The sequence below is a fragment of the Drosophila innubila genome (genome assembly GCF_004354385.1).
Source record: "Drosophila innubila isolate TH190305 chromosome 2L unlocalized genomic scaffold, UK_Dinn_1.0 4_B_2L, whole genome shotgun sequence".
Classification (NCBI taxonomy): Eukaryota; Metazoa; Arthropoda; class Insecta; order Diptera; family Drosophilidae; genus Drosophila; species Drosophila innubila.
The window spans coordinates 389329-413917 of record NW_022995372.1 but is presented as its reverse complement, the minus strand read 5'-3'; the positions used below and the strand labels follow the sequence as shown (position 1 = coordinate 413917).

At 32.3% G+C, this 24589-nt stretch overlaps 1 protein-coding gene across 5 annotated transcripts in view; it reads left to right on the top strand.

Moving 5' to 3' along the window:
• Nucleotides 1-24589, top strand: part of LOC117780358 (protein bunched, class 2/F/G isoform) — a 119868-nt gene that overhangs the window by 68279 nt on the left and 27000 nt on the right. The window lies entirely within an intron of this gene.

Sequence of the window (24589 nt, the reverse complement as noted above, 5' to 3'; positions counted from 1 at the left end):
TGCAACATTTTCAAATGACGTCTTTGTCATGGCTGTTGTTGACTTGTAATCAGACACACGCTTTGCTAGTCAGTCGACTTTAGTTAAACTAAATAAACTATAGACTTAATAAGTATTATGAACTACTTATAATTGAAATTGATTATACATTTTTCTATCCTAAAAAAAGAAAACAACTTGAATTCCATTTGTATAAATCCTTGAAGACAACAAATCTATTTATTTAAATAAATTTTTTTTTATTTAATTCAGTAGCTATGTTGTGTACAAATTTTAGCCTCCTTGATCTATCAGTCACGACAAACAGTTTAAAATATACAGATTTAATCTCAACTAAGAACAGTTGATCTAGTGATATTAAAAATTTAATATGAAGTTATTTATGAAAAGTAAGACTTTAAAAGGAGGGCTTCTCAACTTTATATGCGACAGATCTTCTAAACTCAAAATAACAAAGAAACCAGCTATCTCTTATCTCTATCTATGATTCATATCAGCTTATATACTGAAATTTTCATAGTAATCTCAAAATTCTGCATTTATTCACAAACAAGAAAAATACAATTGCTCCTTTTTATTTGATGTTTATGTGTAAAATTAACAAATATTTGATAAATACTCAGAAAACCGCAAATAACAAACAAAAGCATTATAAGGTCCGAACGATAAGATATAAAAATGATATGGGCTCCAACTGCTGAATGAGTTAAAAGGTCAATAACGTTTATGATTCCGACTTGTTTTGCAGTCTGTCCCGTTACAATTCACAATTTAAGAGTGTTTGATAACATCGACAAAAAATAATCTAGCTGTCGATATATCGGTAAATATAATACATCAAGTTGCAAATATAAACTTATTTTTTTTGAAAATATGTAAAAAAAAAAATTGAACAGTAATTCAAAAATAATAGATTTTGAAATTTTGATACAGAATCAAATTAGAGCTTTAATAATGAAGAATTCATTATGAAAATCTGATAAGTTTTGACCAAGTCATGACACTTTAAAGTATTTGAATAAGTTTCAAGGGCATAATATGGAACATCGGACAAATGAATACAATTTAAATTTTTATATTTAAATGCAGCAGTTAAGCTGTCTATTTTCATCACCAAAATTGATTTAACCTACTGGATTGAGCTTTAAAAATAAAAATAATCAAGTTAAGATAGTTGAAAATCGTTTGTCGAAAATTGGCAAGCGTTTAGAACTGAAGATGTTCAACAATTTAATTTCGCTTGAGTTTGCATAACTTAACAAGTTTAAACACTTTCATATAATTGATGATGATTGCTTTTCAACCAGCCGGCAGACTTTTTTGTTTGCTCAAGTCTTTATATTTTTTTTAAACCATAAACAAACACCACACACACACACTATAATATTCAAATAAATAGTAATTATCATATCGCGATTAGATCGCAATGTGATAAGGTTGTTTGCTAAATTTTTTCCCTCCCTTTTTATAACTTCTACACAGAAAAAAATCTTCCGAGATTCCGGAATAAATTCAATTCAATGCAGTTTCAGAAGTCCGGTAATTCCAGATTTAATCAACTACAACTAATCAACTAAAAAAAAAATGATTCAAGCACGATTTTTCTCAGCAATATTTTGATTAAGATTTTCTTTTAGTTACATCAAATATTTAATGCTTCTTTGACTTTTGATCTGTTGAGTCGTCTTATTCGCAAAAACTTTTAATTTTAACTTTAATTTTTTCAAGAATTTGTAAATTAAATTTATTTAGAATGAGATTTTTTTTCTGTGTACAACTTTTAATCATTGTTGTTTTAGTCGTAACAACTACGAAGCTGTTCTTATCGTTCGTCGACGTCGCTGTTGCTGCCGACGTCGCCGTCGCTGTCGCGGCTTATCGATAATTTTTGCTCTTAATTTGGCTTTTTTTCCTAACAATTTTGTTGGCTATTTGCCGCCAGCCTTAACTAAAAGTCGAGAAATACAAATTGTTGTGTAGGTTTTTGAAAAATATATTAGATTGCTTGCAAACGCAGCCGCAAGCAGCGCTGCCAGCGTCGCAGTCGTCGTTGTTGTCGTCGTCGCAGACGTTTTTGGATTTTGTAAAAATCAGTTTTCGGTTCGAATTCAGTAAACAAAAACTTGTCGCTGGCGCGAGACGCGAGAAAAGAGAAATACGAATAAAAAAAGAAAAAAATTGTTGTTATTGTTGTTGCGCTATTTGTTTAAAGAATTTGCTATAACTTAAGTTGAATGTACGCGCAGATAAAGATACAGATACAGATACAAACAGCAGCTGAAAAATAGCTCTCAATTCTTCGGGTTCTGTTGTAGCTTTCGAGTGGCCGACGAACGATGACGTGTGTTAATTGTTGTTGTTGCTGTTGTTGTCTGACGCCCTGACCTTGTTACTGTCGTCTGTCTGTACTTGTTGTATCTTTGTATCTGTGAGATTGGCTCTTAGTTTAAATTGTAGCGCCGCCACGTTGCTCATTTGAAAAACTTACCAACTTCAGATACATATGTATGTATTATGTATTTAGATACACAATCTTTATCTATATCTCTATCTATAGTTGTAGTTGTAGCTGTATCTGTATCTCTTTCTGTGTATCTGGACACAACGTAACGGAAAGCACACACACGACGAACTACACAATATTTAAATATAGGCTAAAAATAGCAAAAATACAAAATCAACAAACACACTCATACAGACACACATACACATACACATACACATACAGACACACAAATCGACGAAACGAAGAAAACGCTACGAATTGTAGTATAAATTTTTAAGTTGTTTTTTTCTTCTCCTTTTATTGTTGCTGATGTATTTCTGTTTTGTGGGCTTCCACAGTTTGTTTTACATTTAACGGAGTCGTTTGTTTCTATATATTTTTGCAATAAAAAAGCAATGCTGGAAAACAGAAAACATTTTAAAAATATTGAAAAAATTTAACTTATTAAATTTGAAGTTCTTTTTAAGCTTTGCAAATTGAAAACTCAATAGAAATATAACTGCATTACATTTAATAAAATATTTATTGATTTTTAGAGACTATAGTAACTTGGAAAGTCTTAAAGCTTTTCAGCTGAAGCTATTAATGTTGTATCTATTACCGTTGCAAAAGAACTTAAAGAAATTTATCTCAAAATACTTGAAAAACGTGTTCAAAATGTTCACATAAGAAGAAAAAAGTAAACAAGTAAACAATTTGTTTCTCATTGCGCGGCTGCTGTGTATAGTTTTTTTTTTTTATCTCAAATTAATTTGTTAATATTTATTTTTAGTCAACGTGTTTAGCGCTTGATTAATTGCAAATAGACGCGCTCTCTCATTCGTTCTCTCTCCTCTGTCACTTTGACTTGGATATTCTCTATAAAAATAATGCTAAATATATGAAAATTTTAGTTGTTGCCATTTGGCACGACGCTAAACAACAAGTTCCAGTAGCTCGTGCGCTCTTTACAATATTTGTTGCATATTATTTATTTATTTATTCAAATAAAAATAAAAATATAATTGAAAATTTAAAATACACTGAACAATTGCTTAATATACACGATTCGTGTTGTTGTCGTTGTCGTTTTGTCGTCGATTCGTTCAAGTGCATATTTCGCATTCGTTTTTGGATATTTGCTTAGATATTCAGATACATTTTGTACGCGTTCGACGAAGCGCAAAACAACACAAAATCAAAATAAAATTCAACAAAAATTCGCAAGCGGTTTATTTTATTTTTTTAAGTTGTTGCTCGCTTTGTGCTGATTGAATAATAATTAAACATTGACTTTATATAACAGTTAATAGGGCGTGGAATACAAAAAAAATAACTTCCAAGAAGCAAAAATTACAATAAGCCATAATTTTTGGCAGTGAATTAGCAAAAATAAAAAACACAAAGAAAAATCAAACAAACACTCAAGAAAGGGGAGAAAAAACGCAAGCCAGACAAAATACAAACAAATCGTAAAAAGTTTAAAACCAAAAATCGTCTTAGACACAACAGAAGCGTAATTGTGCCAAAAATAACCACAAAACAAATAAAAATACAGAAAACGAGTTCAGACAAAAGCTTTGTTCAACTATAACACACAGCTGTGAATACTATACTTTATTATAATAATAATTGTTATTATTGTTAAAACAACAACAACAAGTCGTAATCATGCTCAAGTATCCGCGCACCTCTTCATCCACCTCATCTGGATATTTCGATGACGACGAGACCCTAATGAATCCGTATCAAACCCCACCCTCCTCTCCTCAATGTGTGCCACAGTATTTACAGCGTCACATGGTGCGAATGTTCAGCACTGAAGAGTAAGTACATAAATATTCGCAAATATTCAGAAACAAAGATAAATTGTTTTCATTCTGCATTTAAAATACGAACAAAAAAATTATCTTGTCAGTAATCATGCTTAATTGCACAAAAATTTTGAATTGTAAAGTGGCTATATCAAAGATTTGCCCAACATTAAGAATTCATAACTTGGTCAAAACTGACCCGATTTTCAAGCGGAATGTCATTTTGCTCATGGTTTGGCCTCTTTATTCGAACTGCATTTAAATTTTATTAAATTCGAAAAATAAATTATTTTCGCTGCGGATCGTGGTTTTGATTTTATTGCAAAGGGTCCCCCCTTTGAAATTTTTAAAATTGAAAATTTTAAATCTCATATTTTGACTTTTAATCAACTCATTACATCATAATTAGTATAAAACAACACTTTAAACTTGATTCTGGAATCTTTAATTTTCTTGTCAAAAACATGCTTAATTCAACAGAAATTTTGACTTGTAAAACGGCTAGATCCAAGGTTTTCCCAACTTTAAGTATTCATAGCTTGGTCAATACTAACCCGATTTTCAAGCGGAATGCCATTTTGCTCATGGCTTGGCCTCTTAACTCGAACTGCATTTAAATTTTATTAAATTAGAAAATTGGTTTAAAATTTATTGAATAACTCTTATTTGTGACATTTAAAATAAAAATCAAAAATAACATTTATTTTAAATTTTTATTGAATAAATCAAGAGTAAGTGTTATTATTCAACATTTAAATAAAAAATTTTATTGCTCATGCCCATTTTTTTATAATATTTAACTATTTTTTTATTTTTCCTATATCTAGTAAAGCGATTTTTAATTCCATTTTTGAAGACTATGCCTTGATATTGACTAAATGTCAAGTTTAGCACGTTAACGCTATATGCTAAACATTTCAAAACGATTGAATAATTCACTTCCAAGTTATTCAATCGTGGTGGGTGTCAAGTCGAGGTATTTCACCTTTAAGTGTCTAAGGCTAATTAGTTTGCAGTATTTTCCAGTTCATATGCATATGTAAATTTATTGTATATTGTGGCATTTCAATGTCTGGGTAAATGGCAACTAAATATCTAATTTTAACATATGCTTGTCAGAACTTTGACCATAATTTACAAATCAGCTGTTAGGCCAAACTCAAAACAAACTCATTCGACATGTAAGATTTAAATTTCAAAAAGTTACTTCAAGAGCAAACAGAAAACTTGTTGCAATTTTTTATCGTGTTAGCTCGCAACTCTAAAATGTTTATTACAAAATCATTTTCCAGGCAATTTGCATAATTAATTATTTTATTATACAAGAACTAAACAAAAAAATGATATTCAAACGCGACTCGTTTTATAGAAATGTGCAAAAGATGCAAATTTCTCACTACTGAAATCGAACAGACTGAGAAAAAAACAAACAAAACCTTTCAAGAAAAGTCGCTGAAAAATTAATAAACAGAAAAAGAAAACTAGTAGGGAAAAGCTGCAATCGAGCGAATTCGACTGTAAGACACCATTATTATACGCACATCAGGTCTGAAATACTTATCATGTGTGTCAAAAATTAAAAATAAAATTTTCTACAGACTTGTGAATAGAGTTTATAACCGAAAGAAAAAAATGAATAAATCGTGAAAAAATTCACATTTTCAATTTTGATGCAGAATAAAATTTAAGGTCAGATAATTATAAAATTGACATTCCGCGTGGAAATCGATAAAGTTTTGCCAAAGTTATGACAGTTTGAAGTTTTAGATAAAGTACCAAGGGGAAAATGGACAGTTATGGTAAAAATATTAACTTTCCAATTTTTATGTAAATTTGAGTTGAGTTGAGTAGCTTTTTTTTTCATAAAAATCAATTTAATTATTCGCTTGATCTTCAGAAAATAAAATCGAGTTAAAGTAGTTGACAATAGTTTCATGTATTTTTGCGTAAGTAAATTTAACATACCAAGTAGATTCTTTGTATTTTTCAAGTACTCGGTCTAAATATGTAAAGAAAATAATCAAGAAATAAATATTCGCTTAGCATTTAAATAGCGGAACTGCAATCTCTAGCCACGCCTCTTTCAGTCTATCTGCCTTGTGGCTCATGTGGGTGGCATTTATTTTTCATTTGCTTTAGAGCCACGAGCGACCCTTCCTCTTTCCCCTTCCCCCTATTCACCCCTCTGCGAGGGGAGTGTTGGGTCATTTAGCTTATCGCCCCGAGTTCTCCACTGCATTGAAATTGCACACTCGCAATTCGCTATAAAAACTATATTCACAATTGCATAAGAGTAAAGAAAGAGCTGAAGAATTATTATTGGATATTATGACCATCGTAGAGCCATAGAGCTGTAATTCTTATTTGGGTATAATAATAATAATACCATGTATGTTAATCATTTGATTGTAAGAAATTTATACAATTAATTTCTCAGTTGGATTTTAGTAAGGTGATAACGATAAGTGTTTATAACTGTACTTAGGAATTAAATACCCAGTAAATATTTACTTAAAAGGGTTGTACGATTGACAATATATATTTGGAATTTGGGAAGTTAACTGTATAGTATTTGAAATAATGGTTTTGTTGCATTTAGAGGAGATGGAATACGAATTTTTAATCTTGTCTTATATGGAATATGGATATATTCCTAAGAATCTTTAGTCAATAATAAAGTTTCCTTGCTCCACAATAAATGATGTCTAAATTAAAGGTAATTTTTTATTCATTTAATGCATGTAGCTGCTTGTCTGGCAACGCCATTAACATCATCATTATCAGTGGGCTTTGAGACTCTGTTGAACTCCAGTTAGACACGCAACTTGAGAACAACAAAACTTTTGCTAGCTTAGCGCCAGTCTACACCACCACCCCCTATTTCCCTCCCCTTTACCAGAGAAAAGCACTGAGAATAGGAGATAATTAGGCAGGTTGTCTACTTGTTTTTTTTTATTTATCAATGAACTGCCTTGAACTGCACAAGTTGGTGACGAAGACAAAGCCTCTTCACGCTGATTATCGTTGCCAATCTTAGACAGAACTTTACTAAAAAGAAACAACAACAATAAGTAACAATTACTACAATCGACAACAAAAGTAACAACAACAACAAAGTAGGCAATGTGTATTTTTTGAGTCAACGTCTCGTTTTCAGACCAAAAGGTAAATGCACGCTGCGTCTAAAAAGGGGGACACACGACCTTTGACCTTTTCGTGTCGCCGCCGCAGTTTTTTTTTTTCGTTTGAGTTGTTTCCATTTGGACTCTGTGCCTACAAATTCAACGGTTGAACAGAGTGCGTTCAATCGAAAAAACAGCGTGAAAACGCAAACACATGTTTCAACTAAAAAATAAATAAAAAAAAATAGCTTCGAGTTCCCTTTTCTATAAATATGCTATTGATTTCTTTTATTCATAATTAAATCACAACTAGTCAGGCGTATAGTTATACGGAGTTTAGGATATGAGGAGAAACACATCCATTCGACCTTGGAAAAGGGGTTAAAGTGGTTTAATTTTAGTGGTATCTGTACTTATCTCTGTCTCTCTCTCTCTCTCTCTTTGTGTTATCAGTATGGTTTGTATAATTAAACCAGACTATTACCTCGAAACGAGGTAGTAAAAAATCGACATACTGTACGTTTGGTTGAAAATACCCAGAAACTAACAATATTTTTCATACTAAACAATTCACTCGAAGAGTGATCTTTGACCTCAGATTTGACCGCCTTGCAGGTCGAATTTTTCAATCGTCTTACCTACGTTGTTCAAAAAGTTCAGCCTTCTAGGTCTTACGGTTTGGTCTCCACAATGATCAGTCAGTCAGCTGTGGTAATTTATTTACTTACAAAATGGAAAACAGAAAATCATCGCCACTGTGGAAAATCGTCTGATAGTTATTTGATAGTTTAATATTATCTTTAACTCCCCAGATTTTTAAGCCATATCAACCCCTTGACCTTTTGACAAATTAATAAACATTTGAGATTAAGTGCATTTCAATTTGTGCTTTTAACTATTTAATTTAATGTGTTAATATATATTAATTTTGAGCGGAAAACAAAAAGAGTTTAGATTAGCATTTATTTTGTTTTAGCACACCTGAAATATATTCACAGTTTAAGACGCAGCCTGCAAAATATTTTTCATGGTCAATTCAATTTGCATGTGTGTGTTAGTTAAACGTATGTGTGCATGTGTGTGTGTGTATCTAGAAGTATATTTATGTATATAAAAACCAAAGAGGTTTGTATTTTTTGTAGGCCTGCAAAATGTTTTTTCTTTTTTTTTCGGTTTTTTTCTTGTTATTTATTATGTTTTTCGTTTCGTTTTTTACTCTATGCAAACAAATTCAAGCGTAACTTTTATCGAACTGTCTGCAAAGGTGAACAACAAAATAGAGAAGAAGAAGATGTACAACAAAAATATATTTAACAAGTTTATTTGTTTGTTTATGTTGAAATTAACTTGGCGAAAGAAGAAGACGCCTTTTGTGTGTTGCCGTCGTAATTAATTAACATCGGGCAGATGAAATTTATTTCTCATTATTTTTACTGGTTTCGCACAGGATACAATATTTTTTAAACACACTTGAATACCCTGTATGTGTAGTTAGTAGAGAACTAGTTCTGGTAAAAGAGCAAAACTGAATCGACTTGGCTGATACAGTATGCTGTTCAATAAAAAAAATAAAGAGTACGCTGTTCTCATCTTATTTTCCCAATCCTTCAGCGCAATTGCCACTATTCAATGGTTCTCGCGGAAAGGGTTTGTCAGCGTTGCCAGACTGCTCAACGCTGTCTGGCTGTTGGAATGCAACTGGGTCAGTACCATGTTGGAGTCCAGCACCTTAATTACCCTCAGAAGGAACTGTGTATGAAGCTTTACGGTTGCGCATTTACAATGCTTATCAGCAACGTTCCAAGCAATAAGGTCCATAGCTTACAAAACATATTTCCCTTACAGATTCAGTCGAGGCTTTATTGATGAGAGTTTAAATATGCGCAAACTTAAAAAAAAAAAACGCTTGTTTAGCGGAAAATCGCTAAAATCCGCTTAAATTGACACTTCTACAGTTTCTAAGCCACAGAAGCTACAGATAAGTTCCATATATCGTTGGAAATATATTTTTAAGGGCTTTTAATAAATTTTAATTTTCAATAATTTCCTTTTAAACTTTATCAAAATCCCTAATCATTTATAACTTTGTTCAAACCTAACCGATTTCTATCTGGATGTCAATTTGGTCATTGTGTGACCTCTAAATTGATTACTGTCCCATTTTTTATACTTCCTACCCTTGACACTTCAATTGAAACAAAAATTTTCCCAAATTATCCCCCCGCTGTTTTAAATAATTCGGCTTCAATAACAATCTTTATTTCTCTTCTCTTTATGAAAAAGAGAGTAGATTTTCAAACAATATTACAGGGTATACTTTAATCGAGTTCCGGCTTTACCTAATGACCTTCTTAATGCCTGGCCACATGTGTTGTGTGTGCTTTTCACATTAATCGACCACATGGCCCCCAGGAATGAGCAGCTGTGTTGCCTGCCCCAAAAATATAATAATAATGGGCATAAATACGGGTATTACAACAACTGGCGCCCCATTTTCAATTCCATTTTGGCATTAAGTAAGGCAATTTTTTTTATTATTGTGTTCGATTTATGATTTATGCCTACCTTCTGGTTTTGTTGATTTGCAACGACTTTTGTTATTGTCTATTTCTTGCCAAAAGCAGCAAAATTAACAAAACAAAACGAGTAAAATAAGCGTTGTTTACATTTAACGAAAATCTATTGATTTCGTTCATTTATCTTGTGTGTTTTGCGATATCGAATTATTCGGAACTGCGCAAAAAGTTTTTGAATATCTTTATAAATTATATATAAATTAAATGGCTTCAAAAAAGACAAATAAGAGTTATTCCCTGTAAACCAAAACAAATTGAGGAATGTTTGAAAAGATTGATAATTTATATCATACATTTTAATATATTTTTTACAAGCTCGAAAATACTTTGAAATCTATATATATATATATATATATATATAAAACTCATGTCCCGACTGACTGATCATTGTGGAGAACAAGCCGTAAGACCTAGGAAGCTGAATTTTTTACAAAACGTAGCTGAGATGATTTGATCGTGCTTTTAGGAAAATTTGACCTGAAAGTCGGTAAAATTTTCTGTCTTTAATGTAAATATTTTATTTTAAACCAAATATATATTAAACTTAGTTTTATTATTTTCATATAGACCCTAGCTCTTGGGTATCTTTTAGTTAATTACTCTGGACCATTTCCTTATTGATTTTTTTTTTGCTTCTGCATTTTTTTGGTTAATTTATCACAGTTTGACATTGAACAAATGTCAAGATTAATACACAAAACTCGGACACTCAGTTTCCCCGGCAAACAATGTTGTTTTTGGTGTTCAATTGCTGCTATTGTTGTTGTTGTCACCCACCGAGACGAAAAGTGTTTGTGAACAAAAGATTTTGTTTTTTTTTTTGTATAATTTTGTTGTTTAAGTTAAAATGTCTTAACAATAATTGAAATTTTTTGTTAAGTGCGACACGTGGCATGTTCATTTACAATGACCTTCATTGTTTTTCCCAGTCTCATTACTAAAAATACCACAGATTGAATTGCTGAAATAAATAAATGTATGTTTAAAACTCAATTTTTAATTATAAGTAGTATAAAGGTCGATGCTTAATTTAATACAATTTTCCAATATGGTATAGTATTTAAAAGATGAAATCATTTATAAATTTAGTTAATCATTAATAATCAAAGCTTATCAGGCTATATGATGTAATTAGACAGCTGTAAAATGCAATTAGCTATTTTCATAAATCTCAGTACGTCATTCGTTATTGGTATTCCTGTTTATAGCTCTGCGATGAAGCCATAGATGATTTCAATATGAGTTTATTCTGTTTCCCAATCTTAATAAACTGGAAATCCCAATACGATAATTTCTATTTTAAATAAGTAATGTTATATTAAATAACAATGATTTTTGTTCTATTAAGAGTATAGTATAATTGGAAAGAAATTTTCGTGATCAATCTTTCAGTTGAACAACGGCTTTTATTTATTTATTTATTTATTACATGCTAAATGCAATAATTTTCAACTTAAGTTTTAGAATTATTTTTCTTTGTATATTCATATCACGCCTCAGATGGAAGTTATTACAAGAGGTAAATGAATAGATTTGCTTAGAGAAACACGTTCGTACATTTGCATATTGCACATTTAGTATTTGACGAGGGGCGTGGCAGTGTGAGATGGGCGGAACCAGCTTGTCTAGCATGTGAAAGGCGGCTGATAGGAAGCGATAGGTGGGTGGTTGAAAGGGAAGGGGGAGGTGGTACAGTGGGTGCTGTGGGTCATAACGTGCCTTGACCAACAATTTACGACGCATGCCAATTAATATTGCTAAAACGTTTCACAACTCAGCTGTTGATAACGATTAATAACCTAACGTTGTGATGTTGTTTGTTTTAGTAAAACTCTTGTTGTTTCCGTTGCTGCTGTTGTTGTTGTTATTGTTGATTAGCTTAAGACGCCAAACTGTCTTCCTGGCAACATTTGCTATACTTTAATGTGAGTCTTTGTATAGTTTTGAGTTATGATGTCATTTCAGTCAATGTGCTAAGTAAGTCGCACCAATATACGAGTAATTACTCATAATGACACTGAAAACTGAGTCAACGTCAGGCCATTTAATTGCGAGGGTTGGAGGAACTTATAGTAAGCCTACAGTGCGAGGGTTACATTGACTCATGGCTGGAGTCAATGAATATTAAAATATTATAAGAATTGAAATTTTAAACTTCTAATATATGTAGAAACCAAGGCTGAAAACCGGTTCTGAACCGAACCTAGTACAGCCGGTTCGGTTCGGGTTTTTAAGCAGCCTGAACCAGATCATGAATCGAACCCTTGAAATTATTTACTGTGCGAACCCGAGCCTAAACCGAACCGCTTTCTAAAATAAAAGGTTCGTTTCGAAAAAAAAAATTATTATGAGTCTTCGGATTAAAATAAGTCATATTTAAACCTTCAAATAAATTTAAATTATAATCAAAATAAAAAATTTTATTACAAATATTACAATACAAATTTTTTTTTATAAAACAGAACCAAGGTTCGAATCAAACCTTGTGTTTAGGGGGTATATAAACCAATTCGCGCACCGAACCGATGTCTTGCTTTATGGTTCGAACCGCCGAACCGAACCTATAACAAAACTTTGGAGGCTTGCAGCCTTGGTAGAAACAATAAACATTTTAAATTTATAAAAATTTTCAAAGAAAAAAGTAAACCTCATACTTGTAATAGATTAATATTGGATTTTGAGATTCGCTTTACTTATGTTTTTTCACACGTGACGTCAGTGACCTAAAAACAAAAAAATAAATACAGCATATTGTTTCTTTTTTTTTTTTGTTTGTGGGCAAATATTATGCTTTTATCTTGCACTTCGTTGCCTTTTTTATGACTCAATTAAAAAACAAATAGACGGCGAGTAAACATACTCATCTTTTTCGGGATTCGGTTTTACCCTGAGATTATATGCGGAATCTTTCAAATGTCGATGACGTCAGTCAACAGAGTCAATGAAAGATTTATGTTTGCTTTATAAAGATGAAAGCAGATGTATAAAGTTTTTTTTTTCTTTTTTGTATTTTGATCATGTCACCAATGCTAAAAGCCAATTTTGGGCGAATGTGATAGATCGACTCACTAATTATTTAAACGTTTTTTCTTGATTTGAGTTTATATAGATGGATTTACATATATATAGATTGTTTAACTGATAAAAATAATGCATGTCTTTATTTACGTTATTGATTCATTAGTGGAAGGTGAAAGGCTAAAAACCCCGTCAAGATCAAGCTTCAGTTACATTTGCGTCATTCCGGAGTTGTCTTCGACCTTTTAAAGGAGTTTATTGCACTATATAATTGTTTATATTAAAATTTGTGTATTTTAATTATGCTCGACAAGGAAAATATTTATTGTGTATTATTATAAATCAAAGAATAGAGTAATTTAAATACTTTCATATTTTCTTTTGGCTTAAAATAATTATATTAAAATCTCAATTTCACTGGTATTATGCTTAGATTTTGGATATTTGGTGCTTAAAAAAATGTTTAAATCCTTAAAAATGTTAAAACATGCTTAATAGGCATTTGAATTGAACTTGACGTGTTTTTGTTGCCTTTCGCTTTTTAGCATGAGGTGAGAGGTCAGCCACGCCCCGCCTTTATGGCCGCCCACTAATGAGGCCACAACAACAACAACAAATGGCACCATTGTTGTTATTGTTGTTGGCATCAAATTGCATGCAACTTTGTGTCTGAATGCATTTAATAGAAGTGAAGAAAAAACGAAAGTTGAGAGAAGCAAAATAAAAGGAAAAAGAAAATGAAAAAGATATATGCAATGCTGGCTCACGATTTTTGTTTGAAGCTCCCAGCGGCAGCATCGGATAATTGGCCGTTTAAAAGACGTTGTTGTTGCTGTTGTTGTAGTGTTTATGGTTGTTGTGGTGGCTAATGTTTCATAACAACGAAGAAACAACGAAACAATGCATGGAAATGGCTGTCAGCGGCAGCAACAACAAATCAACATACAACAACTTTTTAGCTGCTGTTTTTTGTTGCACATTTTTTTTTCTTCTTACTGTTTGTGTGTGTGAGTGTGTGGGTATGTGGGTGTGTGTAGGTGTCTGCTAATTGATGGGGCGTGTCTCAGCAAAATGTTGTTTTGTGCGAAATATAAAAATCAACACTTGACGCCTTTTAACGGCCATTAAAAAAAGGCAACAACAACAGCAGAAAACAACTCAAAATTGGTTTGCCCAGCAACAATTACAACAACAACTACAACAATGACAGCAACATTAACATCAACAAACAACAGCCGCACGCATTGTCAACAACAACTACAGATACAATTGTATCTATAAAGCTTGTAAAAAAAACATAAGCCAGTCAAATTTGCTTTAGCAATTTGCCAATTGTTCAACTTGTGAATTGTAACATCAACAATAACAACATGTTGCTCCCTTGGACAGAATCTCTATAATTATACCGATAAAAAAAAATAATAAACGTTCATCTGATCACAAAAATCGTAAATACATCTGAAAATTGAAGTGAGATTTTTATAAACACTATTTGTATCGACTGCAACTCATCCACTAATATTAATAATCTTTTATGACATAATCAATTTCAAAATAACACCTTCCCATAAGCAAATTTTGTTCCCATCTCTACAAATAAAATATAGATTTATATAAGTTTTTTTTTGTGGTTTTTCTTTTGGACCGAAAGCGTTACGCACCTTTTTCATGTTAAGTATTTTATAGCGTGCGTTTTTTCTACATTTAATGGGTTTTCGAAATTGTTGCTGGCGTTGCCAAAGTCGTAAAAAGTAGAAAGAAGAAGCAAAAAAAAAATGAAAATTGCTTGAGCTTTGCGAAAGCTACGTATAAATGTATCTTTGATTATGTATCTATTTATCAATCTATTTAGTTATAAATAATTAAAATTAAATTTTAACATTTCTTTCTCTCTTTTGCTTGCAGGTGAGTTATTGTTGTCTTACAAAAGCCAAACCAACAAATAATAAATAAAATAAAATGTATGGTAAGCTAGATGTAAGCAGTTATTTTATTAATGTGGAGTAGTGATTTAGTTAAAAACCGAATTGTTAAATTCAAATTGAAAAAAAAAGTTGACTTCCTTCTCTATCGGCAAGTAATACATCGATTTATATCGATATTTAAAAAAAAAAATGGTCAGTAAAAAACTAAAACTAAAAAACGATTTGATGCAGAATTAAAAAAGAGGTTAAATAATGAAAAAAATTATATTTCACAAGTTAATCGGTTAATTTTTAAGAAAGTTATGACATTATTTCTAGAAAATCGATTTAATTAACCCGATTTATCGTTCAAAACAATAATCGAGTTGAGGTAGTTGAAGATAGCTTTTGACATTTATGCATACATTTCAAGTCAGGAGACAGTAATAAAGTTTCGGAGCTTGATAGAGAATCAGCTGATTTGTCTGCAGGTTCTTTCTCTCCGCCTCCTTTTCCCCTTCTCCTCCTGTTCCCCCTGTGAATACTGTCTGTCTGCATAAAGAAAATTTCTAGACTTTTAGACATTTGATTGGGGTTGGCGTCAGCGTTGTTTAATAAATAAAAAAGTTTTATTACGCTTATTACAAAAAAAAAAGAGTAATTAAGTTTTTGAAAATCTAGTATGATGCCTGTCATAGCGAAAACGTATGTAATCACACTGCGCTCTTCCTCTTCTCACACTAGTTAATTGCGAGGTTGCTTCAGTTTTTGGACTAAAAGTGTGCTTAGGCGCACCAAGTTGCATGAAAGACCGAGGTAATTTCGTTGGAGAATTGATAAGCAAAGACTCCTGTAGTAGGGAGATGGAAATCTAAATGAGTCCAATTTTAGTTAAATTCCATCAAAGTTGAAAAATTGCCTAATTTTAGTGATTTTTTATAACATTGCTAATATAAAAAGTAAACAAGTGCAGTTTAACTAGTTTTTCGGCCATTTCATAAAAAATGACCCAACTTTTTAGATGAAACCAAAAACATAAAGATCGGTTGCAAAACTTGTCACCAAATCAGTTTTAAAGTTGTCACTTTTTGTAAAAATTGCACATTTGGGCGTGCATTGAAAGAAGGGTCACGCCCACAATTTCAAAAATCTTTTGGATTTGTAATCTTTAAAAATGTCTCTATCGAATGCATTTATTACTTTTACAATCGTTTTTATCGAAAAAATGATTTTAATATCGCCCCCACCCCTTTATGTCCCACTGTGCAACGTGGCAGGTTGTCTGGCTAAAAGAGAGCCCATTGTCATTGTTGTTGTTCTTATTGTTGTTGTTTTTGTTTTTGTTGCTGATGCTGCGTCGCTTCACTGAATTTCAAAAGTTCTTTTGCCGTTAAACGTTAAACTGGTCCGCTCTCTCTCTCCCTCTCACTCACTCTCTTTCTTTAATGCTCTCTCGTTGCTGACAAGTTAAAGTTTTGTCTGGTTTCGTTCTCTCTCTCTTTCGCTTGCATTATTCAACTGAAAAGCTTTTAAAGCAGCCATGTTGCTTTTTGTATGTTAAATATGTTTGAATGTGTGTGTGTGTGTATGTGTGTGTGAAGAGAGTGGTTCTTGTCAGCAGAAGTTCTTTTTTGTATTATTTACCTGGCTGCAGTTCCATAAGATTTGTATTTGGGCATTTCTCGTTGTTGTTGTTGTTGTGGTTTTGCTCGTTTGTTTGTTTACATGCGTGTTTTTTGTTTTGTTTGTTTTGAGCACGAGCCACAAACGTGGCTGCCATGTGCCTGCATACAAACATAATTACATATGTAAATGCATGCATACATATGTGTGTATACGTTTTGTCTGCATGCTGCGACTGTGTGTGTGCCGATTAGCTTTCGTTAAGTTCAGTTCAGTTAAGTTGAGCTCAGTTTCTCATGCTGTAACTTCCAACTCTTCTCTAAGCTTTGCTTGAGCTAACGCTGCAGCAGCGCTGCTGCTGCGCTGCCCTTTGCTACCCAGCGGACTAGTGCTGCCAACTCAGCTATTTTAACGCCAGTTCTGGAGTTTTTCGATCCCAACCGTGGGAAATACTGTGAAAGGGCTGCTAGCTAATTTTTAAGTCCATAAAAATTACTTTTAACAACAATTTGATTTTTAAATTTAAGTTTTTATATATAAATTAAAATGTTAAATAAATATTTTGTTAATATTATTTAAATTAATTAAAAATAAAAACTTATTATCGTTACGGTCGCTGCTTTTTTCTAGCTATTTTTAAATGTTGCCATAGCCTTTTTAGGCGCTGCAGAGTAGTGGGCAACACTATAAAACTTTTAACTTCAGTCGCGGTCAGCGCAACTTCAAAAAGCAACCACCAAAAGCTGCCGCCGCTATCGCTGCTCTGCTGCTGCGCTGTCACTGCTGGCGTTGTAACCTGGTTGTCGTTGTCTTTGCATTGTTGTTGCTGGGCAGAGTCAGTCAGTCAGTCAGTTACTTAGCTCTCTCTCTGAACGTTCAGTTATGCTGAGCAGCTCTGGCGCAGCAAACACGAAAATAGCAAATATAAAATAAAATCACGATAAAATTAAAGTTGCTTTTGTCAGTGTTACTTTTGTTGTTGCTTCTCGGCGTCATTAATAATTTGTTGTACTTTGTGTGTTGCGTGTTCGCTTAAGCAACATTATTAATATTTTTGGTACAGTGCAATTGTTTCAGTTTTGTGTGAGAAAATATCAAGTGTGTCCATTGTTTATAAAACTGTCAGATAAACAATTATTATACACACACACACATGCATATTTAAACCAATAAAGTTGCTTAAAGTTTTCAACAAAAAAAAACGAATCGCGCGCATTTTTCATATTTTCACTGAGAGCGCGACACAAAGAGAGCACGAAAGAGAGGGAGTGTGTTTGTGTGTGTGTCAGTGCTGAATTTGAGTTCGAATCTGAATTAACTGTGTGTGTGTGCTGCGTACTTAACGCTCTGCTGAATTGCAGCTGAGTGAGAGAGAAAGAGAGAGAGAGAGGAGCGCAACCAGCATAAAAATACTAGAAGAGCGAGAGAGTAAAAGAGTTGTTGTTATTTTGTGTTATAACGCAACAAAGTCCAAAAGAAAATACATAAAAGCTTTTTGAGGCTTTTTCTCAAGCATAAAAAAGTGAAACTCGTTAAATAAAAAAACAAAATTGTGCAGAATTTGAGAAAACTTAAAGCACATAGAGATTGAAAAAAAACCTAATTTACTTTGCTGTTCGTAAAAAAGAGGAAGAGGCGAATAAGACAGCAAAAAAAAAAAACAACATTTGCAACGGCATTTCTTCTACATATGTACGAAGTGTGTGCATTAAAGTGAGAGCGCGAGAGTAAGAGAGCCAAAGCAAAAGAGCGGGCATATTATAAGAATAATTACATACATAGATACTTACTTACATGTATATGTATGTATGTAAGTATGTGCATATCATAACGGTTTAACTGTAACCACATAACGGTACAAATAATTCGCATTTTTGGCCAAATTCGATAATGAAAACTGAAGCCGTCTCAAATAATAATAATAATACCAATCTCAACCACAATAACAATACCAATACCAACAAAATGGACTTCGATATGTATCCAAGTATTTTGGGCAAACAACAAGATCCCGTTAGGGAAGTTGTTATGAAATACATCGATTACTTTCTTCCAGAATCCGAGTGAGTATATCTATGTGATACTACAAATAATATATGAAAAGAGATTGAGATTCTCAAATTTATTTCGAAAGGATATAACTCCCATTTAAAAAAATGTTTTTAAATAATTAATCCATATCTGATTGATAAAAAGGATTCTCTATGCGATTGTCGAAAAATATATATCAGAATACGAAAATGTGGGAAAATAAAATTTGGGAAAATAAAACTATGAAGTATTTAATTTAGAAATAAAGTTTTCATAGCATTACTTAGCGAAATCAACTTTAAAGTTAAAGATTACGATACAAAAATTTGTAAGAAAAGATTTTTCCTTAAACGAAGCTGTTTAAAGCCAGACTTAAGAGACAATATATGTAGGATCAGCATAGGATACAATACAATTTAACTACCCTTCAATTTGTAATCCATTTCCAGGAATTATTATTACATGCTTGATTACTAAAAATTTCACAAACTGCATTTATAAGCTTGTAATAGCCCTGTATCTGTAGGGTAAAGGGCACACAAATCAAAAGCCTTATGTTTTTAAACAAGCTTTTGTAATTTCAGTATTTGAAAAGCTTTTCGTGTTTAGTTAAGATACTTCTACATATAACTTGAAGTTTTGACAACTAAATAAATGTCTGTCAACTGCTTTTACCATACTATAAATGTTGTTTTTCAATTTAAAAGGAAAACAATCTGTTTTTTAACCTGTCACCTGTCTGTCCTCCGTTTACAGGTAGTCAGACCATAATAAGACAATCCAAGCGACAGTCAGGCTTAAGTAAATATGTGTATAGAGATTGTACTACATATATATCTGTCGCTGCTAATTAGTTTCTTAAATCCACAGTGGATATTGTTATTGAACTGTTGTGCGATCGGTTGCTATTTATAGCACTCGACAATTTATGTCAATTATCAACTGAATATTAGGCATAATTTTAGCTTAAAATTGTCTAAATTGGCGTTTTGATAACTGATCAGGTGTCTAAAATGCGATAACTATAGTCAACAAGGCGCCTCGATATATAGGTTAGTTATCCAGATAGTCTATATACGTACATATACATACAAGTTGTTGGGTAAGGCACAATAAGTTTGCTTGACTTGTATCTTGTATCTCATAGATACAGATACAGATAGATACAGGTTATGCACGTTGAGCTTCCTGTGTAAGTCCGCGTTCCGCATTACATCAGCGTCAAACGCATCGCACTATGGCTCGTTACAGGAAATCAGGTGGCAAAAATCGGTAATTTTTGAGCCCAGTGTGATTTTAAACTTAAAATATATATTCAAAAATTGAAAAAAAAAAAACCTCACCCTTGCAAAACTCCACACGACACAAAAATTTTACTTAAAATTTAAAACTTTCTGCATAAATACTCGAACCGAAATTTTGATCGAACTACGTCAAAATATTTGACAAAATTTTAAAAAATCGAATTTTGACCTTTATTTTTGCCAAATCAGCCATAGTACAAAGTTATTTGATGAATTTTGTGTTTATATTTAAAATATTTTTTTTTATTTATTTGTTTTTGTTGTAGGCTGACCCCATTGCTCTCGGCCCGTTACGTCCAGTTAAGCAACTTGTTGCAAGTTTGGCAGTTGAGTTGCCAAGTGGCAGTTGTAGTTGTATCTGTATCTTTAGTTGTAGCTGTATCTGGATCTTTAGTTGTAGTCTGGCAGAAGAAGCCTGCCAAGTTGGCGACATTTTAGACACTTTAAGGCTTCCTAAAACTTATCTCGCTCTCTTCAACTCTTTGACTCGCTCTTCGACTTGCAAACTGGTTACAAACTTGAGGCTTTAACTGTATTCACAGGATCTACATCGATTGGTCTTGTTGTTTTTGTTGTTATTGCTCTTGTTTTTCTTTTTTGATTTGTTTTCTTTTTCGCTTTTCATTTGAGTTTTTGAATCGTTTTCATATCGTTAAATGATTGACTTTTTAATTGGGTCAGGGACAGCAAATGAAATGGCATTTTAGATTAATCATTTTTAAGCGCTTAATCAATGTGCAACTTTTCATTTTTATACCCATTACTCTAAGAGTAACAGGGCTTATTGTATTGGAGGGCAACAGCAATCATTTGTTATCCAGGCTTTTCAATTTTTAAGCTCCTAATTGTATGCTGTGAAATAAATATATTTTTATTCAGAAACAGGTATTTTTCAGTCGGTAACTCGACTACTACGTTCTAGTTTTAATATTGTGTGTGCTGAAAAAACAATGTAATATCTGCACAGGAAAGAAATAAAACGAAACTTGAGTTGTTGAGCTAATTGAACATTGAGTTAAAAGTATTTCTCCAAACATTTATTCTTCCATTTTTTCACAACAGTTAATACTACTTAGTCTGAGTTCAACTTTGTATGCAAAGCGTCACCGACTTCCTCAAACTTTTGTGCCCTACAATAAAATAATTTGATGATGCTTTTCACTTCCTGAAATCGTAAGCAATGCAAATAAACACTTGAGCCAAATGCTCTTAAAGCTATCAATAATATCCCAAGAATGTTTAAATGTGTATAAACAGTACGTCAAGTAATTACTTTGATATAGAAAATATTCTTATATGAATTAAATTTTTAATAAAAATAAAAATAAGGGAAAAATAATAAAAACCAAGAAATATGTGTTAAATAAACAATTTAAAAAAATATAATTATATAATATATTTTAAAACTAAATAAATACCAAGAAAAACAAATTTTTTTTCCCAAAATAAAATGTGTGAATTTTTTATTTTGTCAAAACTATTACTTGACTAACTGTATTCAAATCTTACACATAGTATTGTACAATTCAGTTGTAGAGTTTGCAGTTTTTTTTCATGCTGACATTAACATAATTGCTGTCATTTCAATTTTTCAACACAAAGTTATTATTCTTATTCATTGATTGTGTTTATGCAACGTCAGCAGTGATGAAAATTTTTGAAATGGGGAAAAGAACTGGCAACAGCAATTTGAAGTGGGAACTGGTAACTCAAAACTTGGACTGTGGACTTGGAAAGAGGGTGAGGGAAGAAGGGACAACTGCAACATCCGCAAGTTTAACATATCGGAAATTGTGTCTGGGTGAGAAAAATAAAAAAAAGGAGAAGGCAACTTTGTTATTGTTTATCTTTTGATATTTGAGTGGAATTTGTGAACCAAAATAGACCACAAAATGCCAAAGAGCTGCGACACTAAAAACGCAGTCTGGCCACATTGGCAACGTGCCAGTAAATAAGCGGAAAAGAGAGAGAGAAAGGAGTGTGATTCAATTCGATTAATTTGCCTTGCAATTGGCGTGTAATTAATTTGCAGTTTCAGTTGCATTCAAAACAATAATAACAACAATCACAACAACAGCAACAGAGCCACAGACAGACAGACTGACTAAAATTGCATTGGCGTCACAAATCACAGCTAAATAATATTACGTATACGACTTGTTGAACGTCTTAAATAACCAGAAAGAGAGCGACTAGAATTGCAACTTTGTTTCTTGTAAAGCAGTATTTAAATATCATTGATTAAGTTTATTTTAATTTCTGATGTAAATCCAAACCTTAAACAGAGATTTATATCGACAATCGAAATTAGATAATCGACTTTAGCAAACCACAAAGTTATAGGTTTAGGATGGTGAAGTGGCAAGAGTCTAATCACGAAAAAAATGGACAGTGATGAAAAAAATATAGTTCAGAATCAAATTTGAGTAGAGTTGTCAATTTTTATGACAATCGATAGAACTATCTTGGTTAATTGTCAACAACATAATCGAGTTAAGATTGTTGAAAATGTCTCCCGCGGAAATTGAGTATATATTTTTTTAATGTATTTGAACATCACTAGCTATAATTCGTTCACAGCTAAAAATAAATTATGTAACATAAATTTGACTTGTTATTTTTACTATCCTATCCTATTATTTGTGGATGACTTTATTAATCTGCAACCCAACGAAGCGTAGGGTATTAAAACTTTTTTTTTTTTTTGGTATATCTAAGGTTTCATTGTCTGACACATTTAATAGTAAGCGATATATTAAGTTTCGCTTATCACGTGATTTGAGGTTCAAGTAGCAATTGGAAACGTGCCGCAACAGAAAATAAAACTCCTATGCTTGCAGCAAAATTCAAATAAAATGAAAAACCAAAAAATCAACGCAGACAGCAAACAACAAAATGACATCATTGTTGTATTTTGTTTTTGCTTGCCGTCATCGCATGAACTTTAATAAACTTTGCACATTTTTTTTTTTTTTGGTCTTGTCTTTACTTGTTACTCATTCATCACGCTGCGCTTTGCTGTTACTATTTGACGTAGCTGTCTTCTCTTGTGCTTCTGTGACGTCAGCAGCAGATTTAATTATTCTGTAGCGTGTTGATTACTACCAACGATAATGATAATGATACACCTAATACTGCTAAATCTAATGATAATGATAATGCTATTGATGCTGTTGACGTTTCGAATTTGGGGTGTTGATAGTTCAGGGCGAAAGATCAACGAGAGAATGAGATTTGTCAACAGATTGTCTATAGTTGTCTGAGTGCAATCAGCTATTTTTAAAGTACTAGCAGTAATTCTTAATCAGTTCTAGCATTAAACAACCCTTGTGTTTGCTCAAACCTTTCAGATTTTAACTAATTTTCTGTAGATAAAAAGAACATAAAATAAATACTTAATGTATATGCTTTTAGTTATTGACGTTTCGTTTTTATTTGTTTTTTAATTAAATTTTATCAAACGCGATTTACAATGCCATTGACCGTTGTCCGCAATGCCAAGTCTACATACTGTATATGGCAATATACAGTATACGAAAATGTGCGAGAATTAAATACAAATAAATATATACATATAGATATATACAGGAGTGTGTATTTATTGGCGTTAACCAAAGAAAGAGAACAAAAGTCACGCCATGAGTCATTGTACTCTATATGGGGTCGTCCAGGCTGTGGGACTTTTACTTTTTATTTTTTGGGGCGATGTGGGCACATGTCATACACTCTGAAAAATTATCAAGATTTTCGTACCTTAACAGGGAACACTTGAATTCAAGTGCAACTCAAGCACATTTTTCTGAGTGTAGAAAAGCATCGATTGCATCCCGTCTGTATTGTGTTGTGTTGTGTTGTATCTACAAGGGCGGTCGGTTAAGAAACTTTCGCGTTTCGTCCTTGTGATGTCAGGCAAGTGAGACTGTCGGACCAGCTACCGTCACAGTGACAGTCACAGTCACAGTTCCAGCGCTCGGCCTGTAACCCATTAAAATGCATCATCATTCAGACATTTTTTATGGTCGCTCGACTTTAATTATTTTGCAAGCTCACAAATCCATCCGAATAAATAAGTTGTGTCTCAACATCGTCAACAACAACAACAGAAAGAATAATCATGAAAAGTGAATTTTATTATTGTTTCGTTTCATGTATGTGGATGATATTCATTCATTCGACAGCCATAAATTTAATAATTAAGTTATTTTTAAAGTTAATACGCGCATTTCATGTTATTATCAGACATAAAATTCTACAAATTGTATATGTAATTAATGCAGTTAATGGAAAATTTAATTATGTCAATGTACATGAATACCTGGAAAAGATAAATGAACCTCTTTCTTAGAGAAATATACAAAAAGTCATGTTTTCACTCTATTATCGTTTGATTTTATTCAAATATGGTCTTTCAATAGCATTTCATGCATAAAATATTTTATGACTCAATCCCTACTTATCAACTTTAATTTTGTGGAATGTTATTTTACCTCTGACATACACTTGGAAAATTGCAATGTTGCCATGCGAAATAGAATATTCCCAACTCGATATTGACTCATCGACTTGTATCAATCCCGATATCTATGGAAGCCATCTTTATGATGACACATTATTTCTTTCATTTCTATAATTAAAGATTGCATGACACCTCAACACATTAATTGTTGCGCCTTTCATTCTATCTGAGCTCATAAATTATCGATTGACTACAG